Source organism: Hemicordylus capensis, chromosome 4, assembly GCF_027244095.1.
Source record: "Hemicordylus capensis ecotype Gifberg chromosome 4, rHemCap1.1.pri, whole genome shotgun sequence".
Taxonomy (NCBI): domain Eukaryota; kingdom Metazoa; phylum Chordata; class Lepidosauria; order Squamata; family Cordylidae; genus Hemicordylus; species Hemicordylus capensis.
This window is the reverse complement of record NC_069660.1, coordinates 38,460,809-38,487,358: the sequence shown is the minus strand read 5'-3', so window position 1 is coordinate 38,487,358 and position 26,550 is coordinate 38,460,809. Positions and strand designations below refer to the sequence as shown.

The 26,550-nt window shown below is 44.1% G+C and overlaps 1 long non-coding RNA gene across 1 annotated transcript in view; it reads left to right on the top strand.

Moving 5' to 3' along the window:
* LOC128324220 (uncharacterized) overlaps nucleotides 1–18,152 on the top strand; it is a 59,815-nt gene extending 41,663 nt beyond the window's left edge. Inside the window, exons 3-5 of the long non-coding RNA XR_008306732.1 lie at nucleotides 3,732–3,844; nucleotides 13,779–13,831; nucleotides 17,800–18,152. This is a non-coding gene — a long non-coding RNA (uncharacterized LOC128324220). The remainder of the gene's footprint in view (nucleotides 1–3,731; nucleotides 3,845–13,778; nucleotides 13,832–17,799) is intronic.
* The last annotated feature ends 8,398 nt before the right edge of the window (nucleotides 18,153–26,550 follow it).

Here is a 26,550-nt window from a genome sequence, read left to right as displayed (position 1 = left end):
CAAATGTATAGTACTCAATGTATATCACTATATATTGTGACGTGTGTGTGTGTATTCAGTGAAATGTATTTGCAGGCAGCATACTTATTTTGGAATATCAGACTTAAATCCTTAGGGGCCTGGGGTGTGCGGAGGCCCTGGACTTTGGCGGGGGGGCATTTTAAAATCTTGTCTCTGGGCCCACTCCAACCTTGCTACGCCCCTGCAAATAAGCTCCCTCTCCATTGCCAAGTAAGACTAAAACTTGCAGATATTGAAAGCTGGTTGACAAAACAAGAGATTGGTTGTGCCCCTGTCTCAACCCCATGGGGAAGAACAAAGTGTCAGAACCCATTGGCTTGTCCTCCTATGGCAATATCTATCATATGGGAGGCAGCTTTGTAGTTTGTGGGGCCATGTCCCTCCCTGTCTCCTATCTAGAGTCACCATGCAGGACACTCCATGGTTTATTCCCTGCGGACTTGTCTTGGAACACACACATATTTCTTTGCTTTTCTCTTTCCCATCACGCACAGAGACATTCTTGTATGGGCAACCTTTTAGCTCTCTCTCCACTATAGATAATATTTGCTTTCCAATTGGCTGGATTTGCCTTATGTTTTCAGAGCATGTGTGTTTATGGTGAGGAGTCTTCTAAAACAAACTGAGTCATCCTCAGCTGCTAAGTTCTGACATGAACTTAGATAAGTAAATCTGAGCTGGGAACAGAGAGGGGGGAGGAGGAGCAACCCTGGCTCGGGCCTCCCACCAATCAGAGCAATGATCATTTTCCATCAGGCAGTTTACCATTAAACCCAGCTGGTGCCAATCTGGCCAGTCCATTTCTCCCAGCAAAGCTAACAAAGCACTTATTTGTTATCCAGGGAACTACCTCTAATAGACTTCCAGTGAAATAATATTTGCTTTCCAATCCCACTTTGAATCCCACTCATTTTTTAAAAAAGATTGCCTCTGGCTGTCTCTGCTGGTCTAATCTAATAGTTTCTAGTTTGTACAAGCAATGTGCTTTCAGCCAACTATATAAATAACTTAAAGAGAAGACACTTTTACAGAGCGCAGCGCCGGGTGCTATAGAACATGACAGATTAGCAAATGACGCCTCAGCACAGCTCATCTGGGAACCTCTGTCAGTTGAATATGAGCAATTACAATATGGTATTGGGGCTGAAAGGGTTGTCTGTCTTCGTACAAAAAGGCTAACAAGAAAAATAATTCCTGTCTGCTTTGTCCTGTGCATGAAACAGATCTAAGAGCTTCTCTCTCTTTCTTTTGCTTTCTCCCACTCTCTCTCCTTCTCCCTCCACCTCATCATTTCCATCTCAGCAGTAGGAAAGCAAAAGAAAAGGGGAACAGAGGAGAGCAAGTACAAGGGAGAGAAAGAACTGTTTTCTTTCTGTTTCCACTTTTGGCTTGATTAAAATTAAGCCAAGAAAGAATAATATTGGGAAAGGGGACTCCCTGATGCTTGTGAGGGAACATTATACAGTCATATCAAAGGACTCTTTAATGCCACCCCCCACTCTCACGCCAGCAGTGCTGTATTTGTCTTAAATTAATATTGCCTCTGCCCACTGGAACATCCTGACTTATCCTTGCTCACCTGCTAAGGTCACCCCATGCCTTACATGTTCAAAGAGTTACGCAGGATGTACCCAAGTGCTGTACATTGTTAACAAAAGCTTGAACCTGGTGTAGGGGAAAATCCAGGTGCCCAAATTCCACATCAAAGTTGCTCAGGAAGCCCATTCCAGCCACACTGGAGCCCATCAGATTGTAAAAAGTATCATCTCTCGTGATTCTGGGGGTATGGAGTGTAAAAATTCCTTTGCTATTTTAAATAGGGTGATTTCAGATGTCATATTTTGTTTTGACTGTTTTTAATGTTGTTTTAGAGCATTGTTTTAAAAAATTTAAATGGTTGTGTTTTACATTTCTTGTTTTTGTTTTTAACTGATTTTTAAATGCTGTTTTTATCTGTTGTGAACTGCCCAGAGACATAGGTCTTGGGCGGTTTAGAAATATGTAAAATAAATAAATAAATAAATAATTACCCACTAACAAAAGTGGCAGCAAAATATCTGAAGTATTCCAGATTTTTCATTCATCCATTCAGGGCCAGGTCTGGGCTAACCAGTGCTCTGTGTAAAATCTGAAATTGATTCTTCTGTCCATGAAATATTCTGTTCTGCCCCAATCAGCACTTTTGACTCTGTGCGCTCCCACCCCCAGTATGGCACCCTCATGGCAGTCCTGTATGGCATCCTCCCAAGTGTGGTGCTCTGGTTAGTAGCATTGGCTGCACACTTCTAAAGCCAGCACTGTATCCACTTACAGCAGTGAAATTTGTTGGTTATATGCTGGTGGTGGTCTGCAATTTATGAGTATCTTCAGATGTCCGGGAACAGGGGGTGGGGACAGGACAGGAAGCTCAAATATTTTACATTTTCTGTTCTCTGCAATTGTCTATACCACCCCAAACAGGACTTTCACAACTGCTCCTTCAGCCTTATCCTTGTATTCAGAGCCAGCACATCTTCTCATGGAAGGAGATGCAGAAGTTCCATTTTGAATTATATGCAAAAGTACAGGGACCAAGAAAAATGAAGCACTTATTCTTCCTGTTGATCCCATGTTCCATAATTCATTCATTCATTCATTCATTCGTTTTGTAAACTGCCCTTCCTAAAGTGTCTCAGGGTGGTTACATTTAAATCAAAAACACATAATAAAACAATTAAAATTGGAAAATATTTAAAACCAGATTAAAATTAAAACTAAATACCATTAAAAACCAGGCTAAAAAGATGGGTCTTTAAGGCTCTCCAGAAGACCCTCAAGGCCTCATGTTTGAGTGTTCCAAGAAGTTCTCACATGACAGCATTGTATATTAGTGATTTGAAAACACACACACACACACACACACACACACACACTGAACAACTCATTATTTTAAAGCAGCCGGTCAAATATATGCAATAAATAAATCTTAAAGGTCCTGGGTGCACTAGATCCTACTTCAAATAATTGCTGCTTCTCAGACGATTGTTTAAAATAAACTATTTTAACAGCCTTTCTGAGAGCTTATGTATTTGGATTCCATCCAGTCTTCTTCAGCAAGATTCATTTGGGCCACAGCTGAGATGGTCCTGTTGCATTCCTCTCAGAGATCCTAAAATGAAAGTAATTTGAACAGACCTTCTCAAGCAGATCTCAGTGGGCAAGTGAAGGGATCATTTGAAGGCCTGATTACAGAAGAATAGGAAAGGAAGAAGTTGTTGAGATGGGTCTTGAAATGGCTTCACACTGGTGTTTGTAGTTGGAAGACAGGGAGAAAGGGAAATAGCCCAAGCTAAGAAGTAATGGGAGAATTAGGTCTTGGAAATAAAAGACATCCTCTCCATTCCAGTGACATACAAGGCCAGTATATTTAAGGAAAAGAGAATGTGGCAAAGACCTATACGTTTTATTGATTATATATCCTTATGTGATCTGAAGGCAAAACATGGGTAATACAGCAAATATATTTTAACTCCTTGGTGGCCACAAGATAAAACAATATTTTTGTTTCTTTTTTGGTTGTTTCTTTTTTTCTTTCTCCCCAATATTTTTTCCCCTTATTTGGGGGAAAAAAATCAATTTTAGCCATCCTATTCCTATGATCAAGTCTTATGCCCACAACTGATCTTTGCTGCAAACTTACAGCACAAAATGTTCTTTTCTTATAATTTCAGGACCTGGCTGAAAACTTGGCTGAAAACAGGAGCTTGCAGCAAATTTGTCATAGATTAAAAGAATAAATGTGATGTTATTTCTGCACTGGAGGTGCTGTTCACCACATTCTTATGTGAGTCCAGAGCTGTGTATCTTGTATGTTTCATACTGAGGCACAGGTTAAGAGCTCAGAGGCCTCCTATTGTTTCTGGATCAGCTCAGCTCCACTGGAGCTTTGTGTAAACTGAAGGCTTTGTTCTCAAATCTTCCTGAATGAAATCAGTCTACTCTCTCCAAACTGAGGCCTGCAGGCAAAAAGACTGAACATTAACCTATTCTGTGCCACACCTGGAATATGTCTGCTGCTAACCTTGAAACTTCACAGCTGAATAGTATACTCTAGGCCTGTGCACGTTAAGAAAATTTGGATTCAGATTTGGATTGGACCAAATCTGAATCTGACAATATCAGATACGGATTCTGTAGGCTCTGGCAATATCAGATTGGATCTGGAATTTGAATCAAATTCCAACTTAAATCCAGATTTTTCCCTATAGTGGTCAATGGGGAAATTTTAAAAAAATCATTAAAAAAATCCCCAGTTGAGCCTTTCCACCCTCATGTGGAGGAAAAAAGCCAGTCATTTGATTTTATATTAATTTTTTTCTTCCCCATTGCAGGAACAGACAGACATTATAAAAGGCCTTTTAATCCCTTAATGGCTAGAATGGAAACTGAGAAATTAATGATGTAATTACATCATTACAGGTGAACCCCATTATCCATGTAGATTTCATTCTGCCCTGCAACCGTGGTCACCAGAAGATAATTGGGCACTAATGTAAATGGGAATAGGGGGGATCTAGGTTCCTGGAGGCTTGAAAATGGGCAAAGAAAAGCCAAAAATGCAAAAAGAATAGTGAGACCCTACCATGCTCCGTGGGTCCAGGAATTCCCCCTCCCCCAAGTCCCAATTGCCCCATTTTTCTGTGAAAAATTGTGGAAGGAAATGTTGTTTTCTTTAAACATGAGCCACAAAATGGCTCCTTTTCTCAAAATGGTGGCAGGAAATGAACTCAGTGGTCATTTCTGACCACCCCAACACTGCTGATACATTCTGTGTATGCCAAGTTTGGGTGACAAATTCCCAGCTGCAGATCCGCAAAACCGTGGATGTTGGATCCGCGGATAGTGAGGTTTCCCTGTATTCCAGTGACTGCACTAGGTATTTTACATCACTGAAGGATATATATCAATATATTCCTTCACCTAAAGGTGATCCTGGCCCTTCTAATCTAGGTGACTCTGGGTCAGTCACTTCTCTCTTAGCCTAACTACTATGACTACCACACATACTTATGTACTGCTTTTCAAGCAAAGTTTTCAAAGCTGTTTACACACACACACACACACTAAAGTGGTTCCCTGTCCCCAAAGGGCTCACAGTATTAAAACCAAAAATATAAGGTAGATACCAGCAATAGCCACTGGCAGAGTGCTGTGCTGGGGTTGGGCCAGTTATTCTCTCTCTACTAAATATAAGAGAGATAATTGGTGGGATGAGAATTCGTCCAGCAGATTATCTGTTTCTCTTTACTTTCCCCAAACATAGATGATTTTCAAGAGTCCGTATGAATGCACTCCCTTTGGAATTTTTGGCTGGTAGATACAGTAGAATTCCGATTGAGCAGAGACATTGCCCCTGTAACTCTGATGAGATTGAGTCAGTTGCGCATGTGCTCCTATGGTGTGTCTTTTATATAGACCTTAGCGAAGGTTAATTGACCCTCTTTTACATAATCTGCCAGGTCGATCGGACAAATTCTACATCAAATATTTGCCTATAGATGTGAATCCGTCTATCACACCCACAGTTGCAAAATGCTGTTGTTTTGCAATACGAGTTCATCACACTCTGCTCACTGATGGTTAAATCCAATGTACAGTTATGTTATTAATATGGCTATGTTTAAAATTTTATATTGTTATAGACGTGTTATTCGTCAAAGACGGTAATAAAGACTGACTGACTGAAGAGAGATATTTAGGATAGGGTCAGTTGCTTCCCCACTGCTAAATATAAGAGAATTACCACTTGAAAAAGGTGCCTAACCTGCCTCACAGGGTTATTGTGAGGATAAATATAACCATGTACATCACTCTGGGCTCCTTGAAGGAAGAGTGCAATATAAATGTAGAAATAAAATAAATAAAATGCAGGTAGATCTTTCTCACTCATGTATAAATAGGGGTTTGGAACACCTGCAGAGGGGTGATTCAGATGAACACCCTGCTCCCACAATTAAGGGAGACACCCCAACAGCATGTCAGGATGTCCTCCTGTGATGTCATGGCAAGCACACTCTTAGCACAACCCCATCCTACTTGTGTGTTGTAGCTGATCATCCAAACCAGTCCACAATAAATGCATATATAGGGATGAAGGCAAGGGCCAGGTAGCTGAGATTAGCCACAGTGCTCTGTGTCACACTCTACTGCCAGCGTGGTGTAGTAGTTAGAGTGCCGGACTGGGACCGAGGAGACCCGAGTTCAAATCCCCATCAGCCATAATACTTGCTGTGTGACTCTGAGCCAGTCGCTTCTCTCTCAGCCTAACCTACTTCACAGGGTTGTTGTGAGGAGAAACTTAAGTATGTAGTACACCACTCTGGGCTCCTTGAGGAAGAGTGGGATATAAAATGTATATAATAATAAAATGTTAACAATAATAATAATTTTCTCCCCTCACACCTACCACTGTAAAACTCATGCACAAACTGACCCATGGCATCTAACAGTTCCAACTATGGGAGTGAAGAAAAAGTTCTTACCCTTAGCTCTGCCCCTTAAACCACTAGAGTACAATAGTGTCCTCCCCCTGACTCACCTTGTACTCATCCAGAATTTTAAAAAGCAAGTTGGCAATTCAACATAGTTCTTTATAAAAGTGGAATATGTGTGTCTTTAACATTGCTTTCTGTCTTCCTTCATCCCTGTCGCTCCTGAGCTGCGGAAGCAAACACCAAAGAATTGTGTGAGAAAGGAAAGGCCCTTTTATCTGCAGCAGCAGCAAATATTCTCTCATCTCTGTAAACCGCTGCCCTACTCAGCCATCTAGATTAACCAGCTTTATTCCCTTATGGCAGAGTTGCAGCCAATACAATAATTTCCACACTGAAAATAATGATGCATTATTGTATTAGTAATAATATACAAGTCGCTCCTCTTTGACTCCAGTGGGAGTTGCACAGGGATAATTCAGCAAAGAATTTGCCCTACAGACCATTTCATAAGGAAGATAGCTCTATTTCACAAGCCATGAATCCATTACACAGTCTATTTATAAACATGAAATTGAGATCAATGTAACCAGATTAGTTACATTTCATGTTCAAACATAGATGATGCCGTGGGCTTCGTATGCTGCTGAAATTAATGTGTGCAACCCCTTTACTAATGGAGTTTTCTCTGCTTATATCAGCAGTGAATCCAGCCCACTGTATTTTGAAATATGACTCAGTATTTAATAATGATGGCTTCTTGTACTGATATAGTAAATAGCTGAAAATGACTGGATTGAGAGAGAGAGAGAGAGAGAGAGAGAGAGAGAGAGAGAGAGAGAGAGAGAGAGAGAGAGGATATTCCAGTCCTTTGAAGTTCAGAGATATAGGTTGGTTTTCAGAAAATGTAGCAGTGGGCAAAATCTTCCACCCATTCTCCCTTTCCTCTTCATTTCTATTGTGAACCTAAGAAGGGACCTGTGCTGTCTTGTTTCATTCATGTATATAGAAAATGCAAAGCAATATTACACTGAATCAGACCAGATAACGAATTCTGTGTACATGACGACAAAGCATGCATGCCCACAGTGGCTGCTCTTCTGCTTCAGCAGCACAGATAATCATGCATGGGGGAGACTATTTTTGCCAATCTCCCCTTTCCTATGCAACTTGAAAATCTCTCCCTGAGGGCTGCGCATCCTGGGTGCACATCCTTGGGCTATGCGCAGAGAGTGTTAGGATGTCAGCCGCACTATGCAGATTGTATGTAGGTTGAACATAACATGTGATTAGGACTCTTGAGTCAGACCATTGATCCACTAAGACCAGTATTGCCCTATCTAACAGCAGCTCTCTAAGGTCTTAGGCAGGGATCCATTTTAGTCCTGCAACCTGAGAACTAAAAACGCCACGGATTATACTTGAGACCTTCAGCATGCAATCAATATGTTCCACCAATGAGCCATTATTAGCATTCATACCATACTCTGTTAACCACTATAGTTCACCACAAAGGGATCGGAAACAATTTTTCGAGCCTCTTCTCATGATCACTGAGAAGGGCTAGAGGGTGGGCTGCAGGGAAGGCAGTGTCTGTGTTTAGGGAGAAAAGATTCTCCAATTAACCTTCCCACCCTCTCACACTAAATTACAGGCACGGGCATTGCCTCAGAGTTGGGGAGGAGGGAAGTATATTCACTCCTCTCCTTCACCTATCAGCAGGAGCAAAGGTATGTGCTACCAGATACCAGAACAAGAGCATAAGAAGACCCCTGCTGGATAACACCACTCTAGTCCAGCATCCTGTTTCCCACAGTGAGAGGCCAGATGCTTTTGGGAGGCCCGCATACAGGAGATGAAGGTCATATTGGCCCTCTTGCCATTACTCCCCTACAGCTAGTATTTGGAGGTAGCCTAGAACCATCATGACCCAGAGCTTGTCTTCTGCTTGTCTTCTTAATTCTCTTCTTTTAAAGCCATCCAAGCTAATGATCATTGTCTGTGTTTAGGGAGGAGGAATTCTCTAATTAACCTTCCCACCCTCTTGCACTAAATTATAGGTACGGGCATTGCCTCAGAGTTGGGGGAGGAGGGAAGTATATTCACTCCACTTCTTCACCTATCAGCAGGAGCAAAGGTCTGAGCTCCTCTCCGGGAGTCCACCAGACCAACAAACCCCATCTCTGCTCATCGTCTCATCTTCAGCAGCCCCTACATTTAGGACACTCCTCCCCGCTTCCAGCTTGCTCCTTCTCCCCTAGCCAGGCAAGTGGATTGGCCACCCAATCTCTGGCCTCCCAAGGTGCCTTTTCCTCCAACTCCACCCCTTTCACTAGCATTTCCACACAGGGCTGCAGCAATGGGGCCGACATCATCATCATTCCATCTCCACCACTCTGCTGCCTCTCGGGTTGCACCCGCCCACCCCCCAGCAGCTTTTGCCTACCTCTCCGAGCCCTTCCGGGATTCTATAAGGGAATTGCTGGGGTTGTCCCAGCAATCAGAGCCCTCTGCCTCTCTTGACACACTACCGTTTGACCAGGTAAACAACTCTCTCTCACGGAAGAGGGTAGGAAGCCCAACAGGTAGGTTAAACTTACCTTCCCCGCAGATGATCAAGCTGGGGTTGCTGGGTGTGCTTCTCGCACATCCAGATGATTTCCCATGCGCCGTGGCAGGATGGAGATTAGGGGGTGGGATGTGTCATTTGGGCCCCCAGACATACCATGAAATACCATGATGCACGTGTGGTGCATCATGGGGATCCCCCCTCCCATCCCCAGGCTTCCTGCAATGTGGGAGCCGTGGCTGCAAGCAGCTGCAGCTGCCACTCAATAAAGAAAATGGGGTTAAGAGAACTCTCGCTCCCTTCTTACCTCATTTTCAAGGGTGGCTACATAGGTGGGTTTGCTGCCATGTTGCCACTGGGATCGGGCCTGATCCCAGAGGTTCATACGTGCATGCAAAACCGGGCTGGGCTACGGTTTTGCACGTGCATGTGAATAGCCTCATCATCTTCTAGTACAGGTGAGCCAATCTGAGGCCCTCCAGCTATTAAGGTCATGCACACAAGCAGTAATGATGGCATTAGGGGAGGGCTGGTGGGGAAGCAGGCTGCTACCTGCATCCTAACACATGATCAAATGTATTTCCAAGGCTCTGTCACTTGCACAGCACATGAGCCATGCCACAGCAAGTGGCAGAGCAGGAAACCAGAGGAGGAAGCACAGAGCATTGAGTGATTCTCCCTCAGCTAGGCCCTCATGTCACCTGGCTCTGTGTGTGTGTGTGTGTGTGTGTGTGTGTGTGTGTGCTGCCTGCAGCCCATGCTAGGGATGTGCAAACTCTGAGGTCACACAGAGTTCATTAGGTCACACACTGTTCTATATTTTTGAATGGGGGAGAGAGAAATTCCTATTCATTGCATTGAGAAAGGCTAAGATCTTTTTTAAAATATAAAACAAAAACCATGAGCCCCACTGGCATGGGGCTGCTAGAGCGGAGAGAGTTGTGGCACAAGGTGTCTTGCCCCCAAACCCACTTTGGAATCACCCAGGGGGGCAGTTGGAGTATCCTCAAATCCCCATTATTTCCTATGGGGAAAATGCAGAAAAAATTGAGAAAATTTCCACACACACACACAAAATCATTGAAAATTGCATGAGTGTCTGATTGCTTTGGGGTTTGGTGGGTGGTAGGCACCCATGGGCAGTTCGAGAAGACATGTGCAGTTTAAAAATTCAAGTCATGCAAAAGCTGTATTTTGTTAGATAATGTAAAAAGTGACTGTTAACAAGGAGAAAAGTAAAGTGAGTGGTCTAGGCTCCTCTAGAAACAAGACTCTGATCAAGTGTTACTCTTTCTTCTTCCCCTTACAAAGATGCTTCCTGTAGACTTCACTGCTACTCCCCACAGAATCAGCACCAATGACTATAATTCATTGATCCCCACAGAATCTTCATCACTCTTCTGCAATAGTGCTGTCAAATTCCCAGTTCTGAGGATTTCCCTCCACTTGGCTGGGATGTGTGAACAGGTTCAATGTCAAACAGGTTCGAAACTGAACTGGTTTGGTTTGATTTTTCTATATAGAACTGACCCCTCCCCCATCTGTGGGGGGGTTCATGATTGAATTGTTTTTTAATTAAATGCTAAGTCTGGTGGCTTAGATTTGGCCTGGGGGGGCGGTGTCTCCAGAAGTTCCCCCTCCCCCTAGCAGCCTCCATTTATGTACAAATTGCCCAGTTCAGGCAGTCTTCGGATCATGACCCTGGTCATGCAGAGGCCCATTGGGCATGTGTGGTGTCCTCCAAAATAGCCACCGCAATGGAGGGCAGGCCCGGAATGGGTCAAAGACAGCCTGGACAAGGAGATTTGCACATAAATTGAGGCCGGTGGGTGGAGGGGAAACTTCTGGGACCACCCCCCCCCCCAGCAGAATCGAAGCTCCCGGGCTGGGTGGCAGTAAGTAGAATTTAATTTTTAATGGGTTTTAAAAAAACATTAACTTGTGGGCGCCTCCCCCCCAACCGTATGTGTATGTTTGGGGGGTGCCAAAACTGAACATGCCTGGTCCAGTTCAAGTCCATTCCAGACTCAAATCGAACTGGGCAGCCCGGTTTGGTGCACACCCCTACCGCTTGGTAGGCTTCTACGAGCAGGGATTCAGATCCTCCATAAGCATTTGCGGCGTTCCCCTGTCATTTTATGCAATTCCCCCTACCAAACCTAACCACCCATATCTCTCCTCAAAATTGTCTTCCTCCCCACAAAAAAAATTAAATAAGGAGTTGCTCGCCCAGCTTTCTAACTGTGCATACCCTTGTCCCTTATATGGACATGTCATGAAATGTGGCTCTAGGCAACAAAGTGAGACTGTTCTCAGGAGCAGCCAGCCAAGACCAGACTAGGGCAGCTAAGCCCAGGCTTGACTGCCTGTGAGAACCTGCAGGAGACAACCAGCTCCTGGCAGCACCTTGGCAGCAAATCCGCCTAGGGAGCCCACCTCTTAAATGGAGTGAGCACTCTCTTAGTTGTGTTTACTTGACCATGTGTAAGTACCAGCTGCTTTCAGCCGGTACTGACACACTGGCAGGTGCCCACCCATCACTGGGGGGATCCTCACAATGCACTATGCACTTGTGAGATGCATTGTGGGATTTCCGGGGGCCAGGATGTGTTGTTCTGACCCTCACACCTCCACACTGCAGGCATGCAGTCCTGCTCATCTGGGTAGGGGTGTGCAATTCAGATTTTCAGTTATTCGGTTCGGGACCTGAACCGAATCACCCCTGTTCTGTTTTGTGCCCGAATGTGGGCCACCCAAATCACCCTTGATTCGGTTCGGATTCGGATTTAATCCGAATCTGAATCGATTGGGGGGGAAGGGGCCCAGAGGCAAAATATTGGGGTGGGGTGGTAGTGCCTAATGGGTGCAGGCTACCACCCCAATTTCAGGGGCATTGGGCAAAGGGCTGATTTTGGGGGAATTTATGAAGTTTTCATGTCTTTGGGGCAGTTTGGGGGCAGAAAGTGGATCTGCCCCAAAAGAGTGGGGTGGGCTGGTAGATAGTGCCTAATGGGTGGAGGGTACCACCCGTCCCCAATTTCACCCGTCCCCTCAGAAGTTTTTTCTGAAGGGATGTTATTCCCTTATTTTCTGAGGTGTGAATTCTCATTCTATGATAGCAAATGAGATTTTTTTCAATTAAACAACTCTCAATACCCCACTTTCACTTTTTCACACTCTCATTTACTAAGAATATGATGAATGGATCAATCTAGCACACTGCACCTTATGAAGAAAAACCTCAGGAATTCACCAAAATTCAGCCCTCTGCCCAATCACTCTGAAATTGGGGATGGGTGGTAGCTTCCACCCATTAGGCACTATCTACCAGCCCACCGCACTCTTTTGGGGCAGATCCACTTTCTGCCCCCAATCTGCCCCAAAGACACCAAAAGTTCAAAAATTCCCCCAAAATCAGCCCTTTGTCCAATCCCCCTGAAATTGGGTGGTAGCCTCCACCCATTGGGCACTACCACCCCACCCCACTCTTCTGCCCTGGGCCCCACTTTCTGCCACAATATGCCCCAAAGACACAAAAACTTCAGAAATTCTGCAAAAACCAGTCCTTTGCCCAATCCCCCTGAAATTGGGGTGGTAGCCTGCACCCATTAGGCACTACCACCCCACCCCACTCTTTTTGCCCAGATCCCATGCTATGCCCCCAAACTTCCCCAAAGTCACTAAAACTTCAAAAATTCCCCAAAAATCGGCCATGAGCCGAATCACCTGAATTTTTCGGCCCCAAAATTTGGGTGATTCGGCTCCTCCCTAAAAAATATCGGGGGGCATCGGGGGTGATTCGGTTCAGCCCTGAATCACCCAAAATTGCTTGTTTCGGGCACAGATCGTTCTGTGCCTGAAATGTTTTGCACATCCCTACATCTGGGAGCTTATTTTGCACTCTCAACAGGAGTACTAGGTCATCTGGGGGAAAGGTATGTTTACCAAGCCATCCAAACTGCCTTACCTCAGTATTTGGGCAAAGACAAGGAAAGAAAACAGGTGTGTGTTGTATTATTATTATTATTATTATTATTATTTTACATTTATATTCCGCTATTCCTCCAAGGAGCCCAGAGCGGTGTACTACATACTTGAGTTTCTCTTTCACAACAACCCTGTGAAGTAGGTTAGGCTGAGAGAGAAGTGACTGGCCCAGAGTCACCCAGCTAGTTTTATGGCTGAATGGGGATTTGAACTCGGGTCTCCCCGGTCCTAGTCCAGCACTCTAACCACTACACCACGCTGTGTGCAGGAACTGCACTCACATACCATTGTGCAGTTTTGAATTTTCCTTTAGAAACAAACAAACTGGTGACTACCTGAGAAGACTTTGGGTGCTTTTATCTAAAAGCTTGTAAAACAGGTTTGGGGTTTTCACCAAGCAGAGAAAAGAGAGAGTCTACACATCTGTTTTCTGAGCAAAGAATATATTCTGGAGCTATAGAAGGCATGTCCTTCACATTTCATAATGACAAGAAAGTATAACCTCTTTCAATTATCAACATGGCAGCAGATGAGAAGCTATGGCAGAACTTTATGGTTAGAACCACTGTGACACAACTGAACAATTTTACTCCCCAAGATGATTTCCCCCAACAATCATGGTCTCAAAGAGGTACTGAGAAAACAGTTTCTGGTTAAGAAAGCTTGGGAAATTTAGCTGGCAAGCCTAGTTAAATATCTCCTTAAGAGTTGCTGTGCTCTTCTCTATTTAGCAGGTTGCTGCTGCTGTATGACAGGGGAAACTGCACTGCACAGAGGAAAGAAGGTAAGCTGCTAATCAGCTGGAACTTGACCAGAGCACTGGGACCTTTGCCAGTGACATCAGCGAGAACAGGATTAGACAGATATCACTGGGAACTTTCACAATTATGAGGCAAGATAGGTCAAGTTATCTAGTGCAGCAACCTGACACCAAAGGTTTTAGAGGATCTTTTCGCACAGGATAGGAATCCCTCAACTACATTACCTCATTAATACAAGGGTGGTCCTGAGGAAGTGTATCATGCTAATGAGTTTATCTTTCTCCTGGCCTGTTTGAACTGCCTTTCATGGTAAGTCATACAAACTATATGAGAACAGCTCACCCAGTGCTCTCTGGCTTCAAGATGGCTATCAACATATGTACAGTAAGATGTGGGCAATATGGTACTTTGTGGGAAGAAGACAGAGGGTTTGCTAAAAGGCAGCCCTTCAAGTTAGAAGAAAGCAGTTTTGTTCCTTGGTGTACTGCATATTCTTGGATGATCCTTTTGTACTTTCATTTAGACAAAAGCAGGAGCGTGTTGATCAAATCTATAGATAACACCAAGCTAGGAAGCAGTATTAATACAAGGAAATACTGGTATGCAGAATGATAATAAACAGCCATCAAATGATTATTATTGAATTTTTTTAATTGTAGACTGCACCAGAGTAACATTATAGGCACATAATGCTATTTCATAGTACCTGTTACATGGTTAGCCATTTCACCTGAGTGAAATGCAAGGCAAGAGTTGTGCAAGGCAGAACATTTGCAGGAATGTTGAGAGAACTCTATATAATTAACACAATTTCTTGAAGAAGTGGCTTTGTTGCAAAGCACATTTTCTTATCTTTTGGAGGTTCCACAGCTGAAAATGATAGAGGAGGAAACAGGTCTATGGATAAAGGTTGACCACAAAATAATGAACTGCCCAAACATCTTTGAGTTTCAGTGATGACAAATGTAACTCTTGGATGCATGACATGAGGTATTTCTAACAGGACTAGGACTAGGGACACAGTATTTGGTACCCTTTGTACAAATATTGTTGAGACCATATCTAAGAATACTAGCAGTTATTCAGACTAACAAAATGCTTAGGCAAATGTGTTGCATTAGCTAGTTGTGATTCACATGTTGCATAATGGCAAGCAACAATGGGGCCAAGCAGAACTCCCTGAAAAGAAAATTCCACAGTCTTGGGCCATTATTGAGAAGGCCCTGTCACATGTTGGAGAGTATCTTAGATGGTACATAGATATGTTCATATGGGAGAAGAAAGGCCTTAAGACCATGAGTCAGTTTGGACAAATGTGGCCCCTACAACCCCACTATTAATTAAGCCCCACTTAATTCTAAAATGTGCTGAGAACACGCCTGCCATAATATTATTAAAGGACATGCCAACGCGTTCTTGACATATCCTTTAATCGTGTGTGAGGGGTGATAATCTGAATGGCCTCTCTACATGTGTTGCAAACCCCTGATTAAATAGGGTTTGCAATGCATGTAGTGGGATGATTCAGATGATCACCCCTTACATGTAAGTAAAAAGACTTGCTGAGAATGCCGCATGTCCTTGAGTGACGTAGGAGTGGCCATGTTTACGATGCGGCTGCAGCCTTACCATGTATAAAAAGTGCAGTGGGCTGATGTTCATCTGAAACAGTCCAGTGATCTTCACTATTTTTCAAGCAGGGGCCACACTGGGGAAAACTCTTCAATGTCAGAGCCATTTCCCAATGCACTGAACTCCACAGATTACTGCACTGTTCTCAGTGCTGGGAGGGCCCATTAAGAGAGACAAAGCCCCCCCCCTAATATTTTTATTATTTTATCCATAACATAAACAGAAAAACAAGAAAAATAGAAATGACAAAAGAAAAGAAAAAACAAGACATAATCAAATGATACAATTACAATGATTCTCATTACAATCTGTATACTTCCACCTGAGTTCTTTACGCCATCATCTCCATCTCCCCTTTTCCAATCTGAACGGTAAATGGCTGCAAATTTAAAAACATTAATAGTATGGTCAATAATTAGTGTACCCGTTATCTACAGAGCGTTCAGCAATAAATTTCTCTACAAAAAGGAACCAAATCTTGGGTGAGGAATATGGCAAAGATAGGTGAACTCTTTGATTTGGGTGAATAAAAAGCCCAGAGTGGACTTTAAGATTATGCAAGATGCAAAAGAATGTGGAGGATTAGCCACCCCAAACTTAAAACTGTATTACCATGCCAGTTGTTTAACATGGATTGCAAAGTGGATCAAAGCTCTATATGGGTGGGTTACAAATATGGAAGGCTCAGACATGACTAATGGTCTACATAGATATTTGTGGTTGTGGACAGGGGTAAAGAAAGTGGATGTAGAAATTAAAAATCGTTCCATTAGGTATAGCCTATTAAAGGTATGGGACAAGTATAAACAAAGGATTAGTCCAGCATTGTCACCTATAGCCTCGATATCAAATATGTATTTCCATGGAGAAGAACATGCAAAACAATTTGATCAATGAAGAGCATACAATTGGCAAAGTCTTGTGATAGGAAGATCAAAAATGAAATCCATTCAATGTTTAAGTCAAGAGTGGGATGAACATCCTTCCCGGCTATTATACTCACAGATTAACAGTATAATCCAAGAAGAAGTAAGGAAGCAAGGTGAAAAATTGAGAGATTTGACAGAATTTGAAACTCTGATAACAAAGAACTCAGAGCATTTGTTGGGTCTTATATGCAAATTACTACTGAAATGCAACACGGAATCAGAACAAGTGAAAGACTGTAAGATAAAATGGATGCAGAATTTTAAGAGAACAATAGAGAAGCAACAGTGGGAATTTCAATGGAAGTTGAGCATACAATTTACAGTGAATAGTACCTTGAGGGAAAACTGGTATAAAATGTACCTATGCTGGTACATAGATGGCTCCCTGTCCCCAAAGGGCTCACAATCTAAAAAGAAACTTAAGACTGACACCAGCACCAGTCACTGGAGGTACTGTGCTGGGGGTGGATCGTGCCGGTTACTCTCCCCCTGCTAAATAAAGAGAATCAACACGTTAAAAAGGTTCCTCTTTGCCAAGTTAGCAGGAGGAAAGTGCACTCTGGGTTCTCCTCATACCCAGAATGCAGTGTGCATGCAGCGGAACAACTACTTTAGGTATGGCTGCCACTCTGCTCCACACAGCCACTCATTCTTCCCGGATCACTGCCAGAAATGGGGTGAGCTGGGGGAAGCCTAGTTACCCAGGGGCAATCATTCATACCTATCGAGGTAAAATGAACTGCAGATTTGTTTTACCTCGCTGAAACCCTGGGTACAAAGAGTGGGCTACCCTCTACTGGAGCACCCTTGTTCCTGGAGCTCCAGATGACATGAGCTGGAGTAACCCGGGCAGCTCATTTGTGAGCTAATGTTTGTTTGAAAGACAGAGAGTCTGTCTGCTGATTGAAGCAAGGGAAACACAAGGAGATTCTAGAAATTTTAGAATCCTTTCCAGATGACCAACTCACTCCTCAGGCACATACTTCTATTATTCCTATTATTCCCAGAGAAAGTTTAGGAACATTTCAGCCTCCACTGCAACTGGAATAAAATTGCCTGGAATTCTGGACTCCTAAAGTGGCTGCCTGAACCACAGCTGAAGCAGTGATGGGATGGAGCCACTTGGTGCACCTTCAGCCCAAAGTCCTGTTCATTAAACCTATGTGTCAGGTTTGCAAAATGCTGCCTTCAGTGTATTTCTTTCTCCAGCTTCAAATCAAGCAACTTTTCTAATTCTACCAATCTTAGACCAGAGCACTTCTCACATGTCAGTTGGATCGGCAACCACAAAGGGCTCTTTAACACCCATAGCGTCTGACAAGAAAGATGTCTCATCCACATCATAGGCTTTTATATGTGTATGTGTCTAAGCACCTGATGTAGATTGGTTTATTCTGTCTTTTTTTCTATTTACATGAAAACGTACCCAGAGCTAGTCAAAATGGAACATCTGCAGGAGACTCATTAAACTTGAAGAAAAGACAATTTGAGGGTTGGAGGGAGGAAAGCCAGAGAAAGACAGGAGAGCTGTGATTTCTTATTTATTAATTTTATATCATTATGGTCCAACCACTTTTTTACCATGTTGAGCTGCTGGCTGGCTGGCTATTTATTTATTTATTTACTTACTTACTTACTTGTTTACTTATTTATTTATTATATTTCTATACCACCCAAAACTTACATCTCTGGGTGGTTTACAACACAACAAAATAAATGACTACAGAAAAGTTAAAACATTAGTTAAATGACAACAGAAAAAAAATGTAAAACATTAGTTAAAATAAATGACAGCAAAAAAAGTTAAAACATTACAATGATTTAAATGTTTAAAACAATGTTTTAAAAATGTTAAAACTATTAAAACAATATTTAATTAAAAGCCTGGGTGAATAGATGCATCTTTAAATGTATTTTAAAAAAAAATTCAGAGATGGGAAGGCTCTTATTTAAGCAGGGAGCGCATTCCAAAGCTTTGGGGCAGAAGCAGAGAAGGTCTGTCCCCAAATAGCCACCAGACGAGCCAGTGGCAACTGCAGATGGACCTCTCCTGATGATCTCAATGGGCAGTGGAGTTCATGATGGAGAAGATGTTCTCTTAAATATCCAGGGCCCAAGCCATTTAGGGCTTTATAGGTTATAACCAGCACCTTGTATTTTGCCTGAAAACCTATCAGCAGCCAGTGTAGCAGTGTAATAATATGGTCTCTCTGAGATGACCCAGAGACCAACCTGGCTGCCACATTCTGAACTAGCTGTAGTTTCAGGACTACATACAAAGGCAGCCCCACACAGAGCGCATTACAATAATCTAGTCTGGAGGTGACCAGCATATGTACCACTGTTCTGAGGTCGTTCATCTCAAGAAAAGGATGCAGCTGGTGTATCAACCGAAGCTGATAAAAGGCACCTCTGGCCACTGCCTCAACATGGGACACCAGGGAGAGGCTTGGATCCAGAAGCACCCCCAGACTACGTACCTGTTTCTTCTGGGGAAGTGTGAGCCCATCCAGAACAGGCAGATCAAACTCATCTCCCAAGTTTCAACCCCACACAATGAGTACCGCCATCTTATCTGGATTCAGTCTCAGTTTGTTACTCCTCATCCAGCCAATCACTGCCTCCAGGCTGGCATTTTGGGAGGTTATATCTTCTCCTGATGATGTTGACATTAGGGATGTGCACAAACTGGTCCACAGGCCATGTTAGAGGCCTGCGAACCAGTTCGCAAGTGGCCTGGTCTGGCGGTCCGATGCCGGGGGGCTGGCTCTTTAAGGGCAGGGGGGTTGTACTTACCCCTCCAGCTGCTTTCCCCCCTCCGGCACTCCATTATTTAGTGCAAATTTCAGGGTGGCAGCTATCCTCCCTGCCGCCCCTGCCCCCTTGTTGATGGTAAAAGTGGAAGTAACTTCAGCGCATTCACCTGCCACGCATAACCGCATGCATGGAAGTTACTTCTGCTTTTACCATCAACAAGGAGGCAGGGGCGGCAGGGAGGAATACTGCCACCCCGAAATTCGCACTAAGGAATGGAGTGCCAGAGCAGGAAAAGTGGCGGGAGGGGTAAGTACAACCCCCCTGCCCGTAAAGAGCCACACACCCCGGCGTCGGACCGCGCCTTTGCAGTCCGTACACCTCCCTAGTTGACATGGAGAAATAGATTTGGGTGTCATCAGCATACTGATAGCACCCTGCACCAAATCTCCTGATGATCTTGCCCAGTGGTTTCATGTAGATGTTAAACAAATTGGAGACAATACGAAGCCCTGAGGCAAACCATACAAAAGTCTTTAAAAGAACCACAGTCTCCAAGGGTCACCATCTGGAACCTGCCCGAAATGTAGGAGCTGAACCACTGCAAAGCAATGCCCCCCCACTCTCAACCCCCTCAGATGTTCCATAAGGAAACTATAGTTGATAGTACTGAAAGCCATTGAGAGGTCCAGAAGGACCAACAGAGTCACACTCCCTCTGCCAATTCCCAATTGGAGATTCTCCATCAGGCTGACCAAGGCAGTCTCCACCCCAAAGCCCACATGAAAGCCAGTCTGAAATGGGTCTAGATAATTGGTTTCATCCAAGACTGTCTGGAGCTGGAAGGCGATCACTCTCTCAATTACCTTGCCCAGCCATGGAAAGTTGGAGACATAGTAGTTACTCAACGATGAGGGATCCAAGGCAGGCTTCTTCAGAAGTGGTCTAATAATTGCCTCCTTAAGAGAAGGAAACACCCTGCCTTCCCTCAGAGAAGCATTTATGATCTCTACCAGGCCTTCTACAACACTCCCCCTGCCAGATAGAATAAACCATGTCGGGCAAGGGTCAAGAGGACAGGTAGTAGGCCACACCGCTCCAAGCAGCTCATCCACATCCTCAGGAGTCACAAACTGGAAACAATCCAGCCTAACCACACAAGAGGAGTCACTGGACACCTCCATATCCGACACTAAAGTAATTGTGGAGACTGAGTCTAAGTCGTCCCGAATACGAGAGATTACACAGTGGGTAATCAATGGTTCCAGATTCTTATTCAATGGAGGAGGGGAACATACTAGCCCTTTCACAACCCTGAACAACTCCATCAGATGTGAACTTGCGGATGCAATACAGGTAGAAAAGAATCACTTCTTTGCCATACGTATTGCCTGAGCATTGATCTTCAAATGTGCTCTATGTTGCAAACTGTTGGATATGAGTCAAGTCTTTCTCCACTTGCACTCCAATCATCTCCAATTGTTGCTTCAGACCCCGTAGTTCTTCCATATACTAAAGGGCCAATTCTGAAGTGGATCAGAGAGGACGCTTAGAAGCAATCATGTCTACTGCCCCAGTGAGTTTACTGTTCCAGTTCTCCACTAGAGCATCAACAGGATCACTGACAGAGCCAAAACTAAATATCTCCAAGGTTTCTTGGAATCCTATTGGATCCAATAACCTTCCCGGGCAGACCATCCTAATAGGCCCATCAGCCCTGCAAAGGTGGGAAGTGATTGTGAGTCCAACCTTAACCGGATGGTCGTCCATCCATGACAATGGGGAAATCACAGGAGTCTCCATCCATGGAATACCACCCTGATCAGAGTAAAAGACCAAATCAAGTGTGTGACCAGCAATGTGCATCAATCCCAAGACCACTTGGGTTAGGCCCATGGTTATCATGGCCACTATGAACTCCTGAAGGGCCTTGGACAAATTGGTTCCAAAATGAATATTGAAGTCCCCCACCACCACAAGCCTGGGGGAATGCAACACCAAGCCCGAGACCAAATCTGTCAGTTCAGTTGAGCAGCGGGGCGATCGATACACCAACAGAAGCCCCAGTCTATCCCTGGTCCCCACACTTAAGTACACACATTTGATCTGACAGTTCAACAGGGATCCTGGTAAGGGAGATGTTATTCTTATGGACCACAGCCACTCCATCTCCCCGCCCATGGTCCCTCACCCACTCCTCAACAGAGTACCCTGGAGGGAGAAGCTGGGACCAGACCGGGCCACCAGCCAAACCCAACCAGGTCTCCATAATACATACCAGGTTGGCCCCTTCATCCAGAATCAGATCATAGATAGTTTCTGATTTGTTCTGGCATTACAAAGGAGCAAGGCGAGGTTCCAAGAATGGTTGGCACTGCTCCCCAAGGTCAAAAAGCTGGCAGGACAGCCAGAAGGGGAAAAAGCTATTAGATTTCTGATTCCCCCCCCCCCGTAATGACCTGCTGACTTGCCAATGTTACTTCTTCCATTCCCCACCACCACCGGAATTGCCACCCCATAATCAGTGGATACCCCCTGTCTCCCCATCTCTAGATAAGCCCAGACACATTATAAAACAATCTTACCCAGGATTAGTTAAAACAGAAGCCATACTATTAAATACCCTATTAAATACCCACCCACATGTGAATTCTTGGGCCAGGAAACCTTCCCCTTGCCCTCGCTGTCCCCCAAAAGGGGCTGCCCCAAAGCGGCAACCCCACCAGTGTCGGGTCTGCCGCCACTGGCAGTGACCCTATATAGCACAGAGAAGGCTGCTCTGGGTAGATGGATTCCAGGGAAACTGCCGAATTACTCCCCAGGCCCCAGGCCTGTAAAGACTCCTCACAGCTCAGCAGCTAGGGGGTGGACAGCAACCAGTGGGGGGCACAAGCAGGCAGGCGGGCAGGCACCCAGACTCTCACCCTTGGGTCTGCGTGGCAGGCTGATGTTCCTCTTCCTCTCCTGCAGGCTTCTGAGGGCTGCAGTCAGGTCCGAGGCGGGGGGGGGGCACAAGCAGGCAGGCAAAAGAAGAGTCTGACCGTCACCCAGACTCTCACCCTGGGGTCTGCCTGGGAGGCTGATGTTCTTCCTCTCCTGAAAGCCCATTCCTGAGACTTATTCCCACTTCCAATCCCACCCTAACCTGCTGTCAAACAATTATTTCCAAAGAGTGACTTGGGGGTATACGAACACTCCTCCTGTAAGCCTAAGGCGGACGCCATGGTGTATACTGGCACTAGTACAACAGAAACCTTCCTTGGCCTAAAGCAGCGTAACACCCAGTTAGATGAGGCTACCAAGAGGGGCCTGTCTGAGGCACTCTGCTCATGGCATTCACAATTGGCTGATATAACTGCTGGTGAGCGGCAGATAGCTTGAAAGCAAGGGAGTATCCTGTCTAGGAAATTCAGATTGCTTTGTAGCCATGTAGCTTTGGTGGCAGCTGTCCAATTCATTCTCCTCCTCCAAAAGGTTGTTATCAAATCAGATACGGAGACACCAACACCCCTGTACAAATGAAGTGGAGGAATAAGGTGTGCGGGGGGTGGGGAGGGATGGAGTCGAGGGAGGGAGGCCAGCATTAAACAGTGCTGTGCTATTCTTGCTTAACATCTATTTAAACTTGTTATTCTGACCTCTCCTAAAGGCTCAGTGTAGATTACATTTTTTTTTTAAACAATCAGCACACATACACATCACTCTGAAAGTAGTATTTATAAGACAGGGTAATAAAAATGACTGCAATAAAAATCTTTGACTCAAAACTACTGAGAGGGAAGGGACGGGAGGCAATTTAATTCTCAAAGAGTGGAAAAGCAGAGGGAGCTAGAATTTTGAGAAGGCAATGGATAAAAGGTAGATAGTGTGAAAAACCCCACAAAGGAGGGGAATGGAAAGAGGAGAAGGGAACTTAATACAGTAAAATGGGGGGAAGAGAACACAGATCTAAAGGAGTATGGACTCAGGCCCTTCCCCATGCGCCCAGATAATCAAAAAGTTTCCTGTACTTCATACACACATATATACTTCTGTCAAAAGCAAACTCAAACCAGAAAGTCTTGCAACATTGCTGGCAAGTGATCAGGCCTTGACTTTAGCCAGTCTCCACACAGAGGCCCATAATAACTGCACACAGAAAACCACTACTAAAAGTGGGAGGCAACCTGTATCATCCAGGGGTTGCAGCCTATGGCCCATTTCACATAATGCATCAGGAGTTGTGGCACACTGGCACAAGGGAGAGGCAATATTACATTCTAGGCTGGTTCCCTGCAGTTCTGCTGGATGATTTAGCTGTTCCACATGAATTCTGCCCTAAGAAATTTACATTCTGCGTTGAATGGAAATCAGTATAATTTATAAAGAATGGAAAGCATATCTGCATACTCTCATTTAGTTTGGCGAATCTATGCTAATTGAGGATTTTTAACTTAATAAAGAACAATACAGAGCAGGGCTGGTGTCAAGTATCAGGGCCGTAGGGCAGCTGCAAAGGGCCCAGGGCCCTTAGAAGGGTCCACGGCCAAATCTTGAAATCACCCCGCCCACACCCTTCACGTAGTGGTGGGGGGTGGGGGGTGGAGGAGAAGTGATAGAGTGATTCCCTCAGGGCCGACCCAGGTAGGTGGTCCTTGAAAGGCAGTTTGCTGAAGGCCTCTTGAAACCTGGAGCTGGACTGGATGTAGAAGAAACAGTACATATACACGGAATGGCAGCAGAGACGTAACTGTACAGAAAGACGCATGAGTGGAAGTTTCTCTTCTGAGATGCCTAGTAAGGTATTCAGCAGGAAGGAATTATAATACCAATTCTCCCAGTTTTATCTAGTCATGAGAAATTGTCCAGGGTTTAGTTTGCACAAACTAATTATGTTCAAGGAACCATCTTCTTCCACACGAGCCTGCCCAAACCTTTCATTCTCCATCTTAGTTCTTCAGGTTTCCCCTCCAGCTGACATTAGACAAGTGGTGACTGGCCTCCTCAGTTGTGGTGAACACATGCAATTTCCTTCTACTGAATCAGGCAGGCCTATTTAGCTCAGTGTTGTCTAAACTATCTGGCAGCAGCTCTCCAGTAGGGATGTGTGAATCGATTTGGATAGAAATTGATTTGTAGCCAAATCTAGCTGATTTGGGTGATTTTGAGACAGAACAATCGCCCCTGTGGTCCATTGGCTAGATTTGGGTCCAAATCGAATCATGCCAGATTAGTTTCAAATTGATTTGTGTAGTCACTTTTCCCCCAAGTGTTTAGATTCTTTGGTGTATTATAACTTTTCCTCAATAAATCCCAGTGAGGATTCATTACACACCACTTCTTCTGTTCATTTTGACTGTCTTTGGACAGTGCCAGCTGTCAACTGCCATGTGCCAACTACACCCCTCTCCCACCCCAGGCAGTGGGGTGCTACTCGGTTTATGTTCTAGGAATTTTTTTCAAGAATTTAGACTCAATGGTATCTAATAACCTTTCCTCAAAATGAATCCCTATGAGGATCCATTACACACCAAAGAGTCTAAACACCTCAAACATTCCTAAAATATTGATTACCCAGTGGCTTGCAGGTACTCAGTTTGCACATGGGATGCTACTAATTCCCCACCCTCACCCACGAAGCAGTGGGGTCAAAATGAACAGAAGAAATAAAGGTGTGTAATAAAGACACCAAATATTCTAAACACTTGAAAAATTCCAAAAAAATAAAAATAAACTGAGTACTCCACTGCCTTGCAGGTAGGGGTGTGTATAGTTGGCACATGGCAGTTGACAGTTGGCACTGTCCAATGACAGTCAAAATGAACAGAAGAAATGAAGATGTGCAATGAATCCTCATAAGGATTCATTATGAGGAAAAGTTATTATACACCAAATAATCCAGACACTTGAAAAATAATGGCCATACATTGTGCTCAATTAAAGCTGGGAATCCATGTTAGGGTTAGGATAGGGTGACTTCAAATCCCCATTATTTCCTATGGTGGAAATATACAAAATCAGTAAGAACTAAACATAAATCATTGAAGATCAACCAAGTGCCCCACTGCCTTGAAATCTGGGTGGCAGCTGGCACCCATGGAGACCTACCCACCACCCATATTTGGTGCCCCTAGGACCTTTATAAGTGGTCTAAATTTATCTGAACCCAAATCAAATCTGTGGTGATTTGGGAGGCAGATTTGGACCCAAAACCAATCAGGGGTGATTTGATCTGGGCACAAATAAAAAATAAAAAATAATCAATTTGTGCACATCCCTACTCACCAGGGTTTCAAAAATAAGAGTTCCCAAACCCTACCTGGAAATGTCAAGGATCATAAATGGAACCTTCTGTATAAAAAGTATGTGATCTACCATGGGACTCCTGACCCCAAACATTAGCATAACTATTCCTTGCAGTTCAACAAATTATGGTTCTGAAATGATAGAATGGATCTGAGATCTTTTGTGGAGAACTCATTACAGATAAAATCCCAGGATCTGGAGCACTATTAAGCAGAATACTCCCAGGCAGGAGAACAGCAGAGTTATAACATCTAAGATAAGACTGCCAAAAATCTGGTGATAAATTATTTCAGAGCAGATACTGTAGCAACTTGTGTGATTACTCATTTCTTCTTTTCAGATAAAATAGACATTTTCATTGCTAGGGTTTCTCTGCCTTTCTTGGTTCAGGAAGGGAGAAGAAACGCAGGATGGATGTTGACGAAAGACCATGCTATCCTTGCCTCTCCCACCACATCATTTGAAATGGTATCACTGTCCTGTTTCAACAAGTGGAAATAGGTTGCTCTTGTAAGGATATACAGAATTGCTCCAACAGCCAGCAAAGTTACAACCCATGTTACAACATCAGCTGCACACTAGAAAGCATCTTAATTTTTTCAGCATGGCCCGTTATCTGACACAATTATTCCTTCTAAACTTTTTATTTAACAATTTTCAAAACAAAGCAATACACACACATATACAAAGAAAACAAGAGAATAACTACCATCAATACATATGGAGATTTTGCACTCAAAACAAAAGAAAAACATGGGTATAGAGCCCTTTCACATGACCATATGCAGGTGGGAGTAAACAGATACTATCCTAATAGCCACAGATGAGCAGATCCTCAGTTTGGGTCACCAACCCAGCACACAGGTGATATTGCATTGAAAAAGCTAAAATATTTTTTAAAAATATAAAAAATGAACCATGAACCCCACCAGCTTGGGGCTCCTGGGGGGAGTTGTAGCCATACCTGCCTTGCACCCAAACCCACTTTGGTGCCCAGGCATCCTCCAGGGGGGTAGTTGGGACATCGTCAAATTCCCATTATTCCCTATGGGGAAAATGCAAAAAAGGAAGGAAGGAAGGAAGGAAGGAAGGAAGGAAGGAAGGAAGGAAGGAATCATCTAAAACTGCAGGAGTCTCTGATT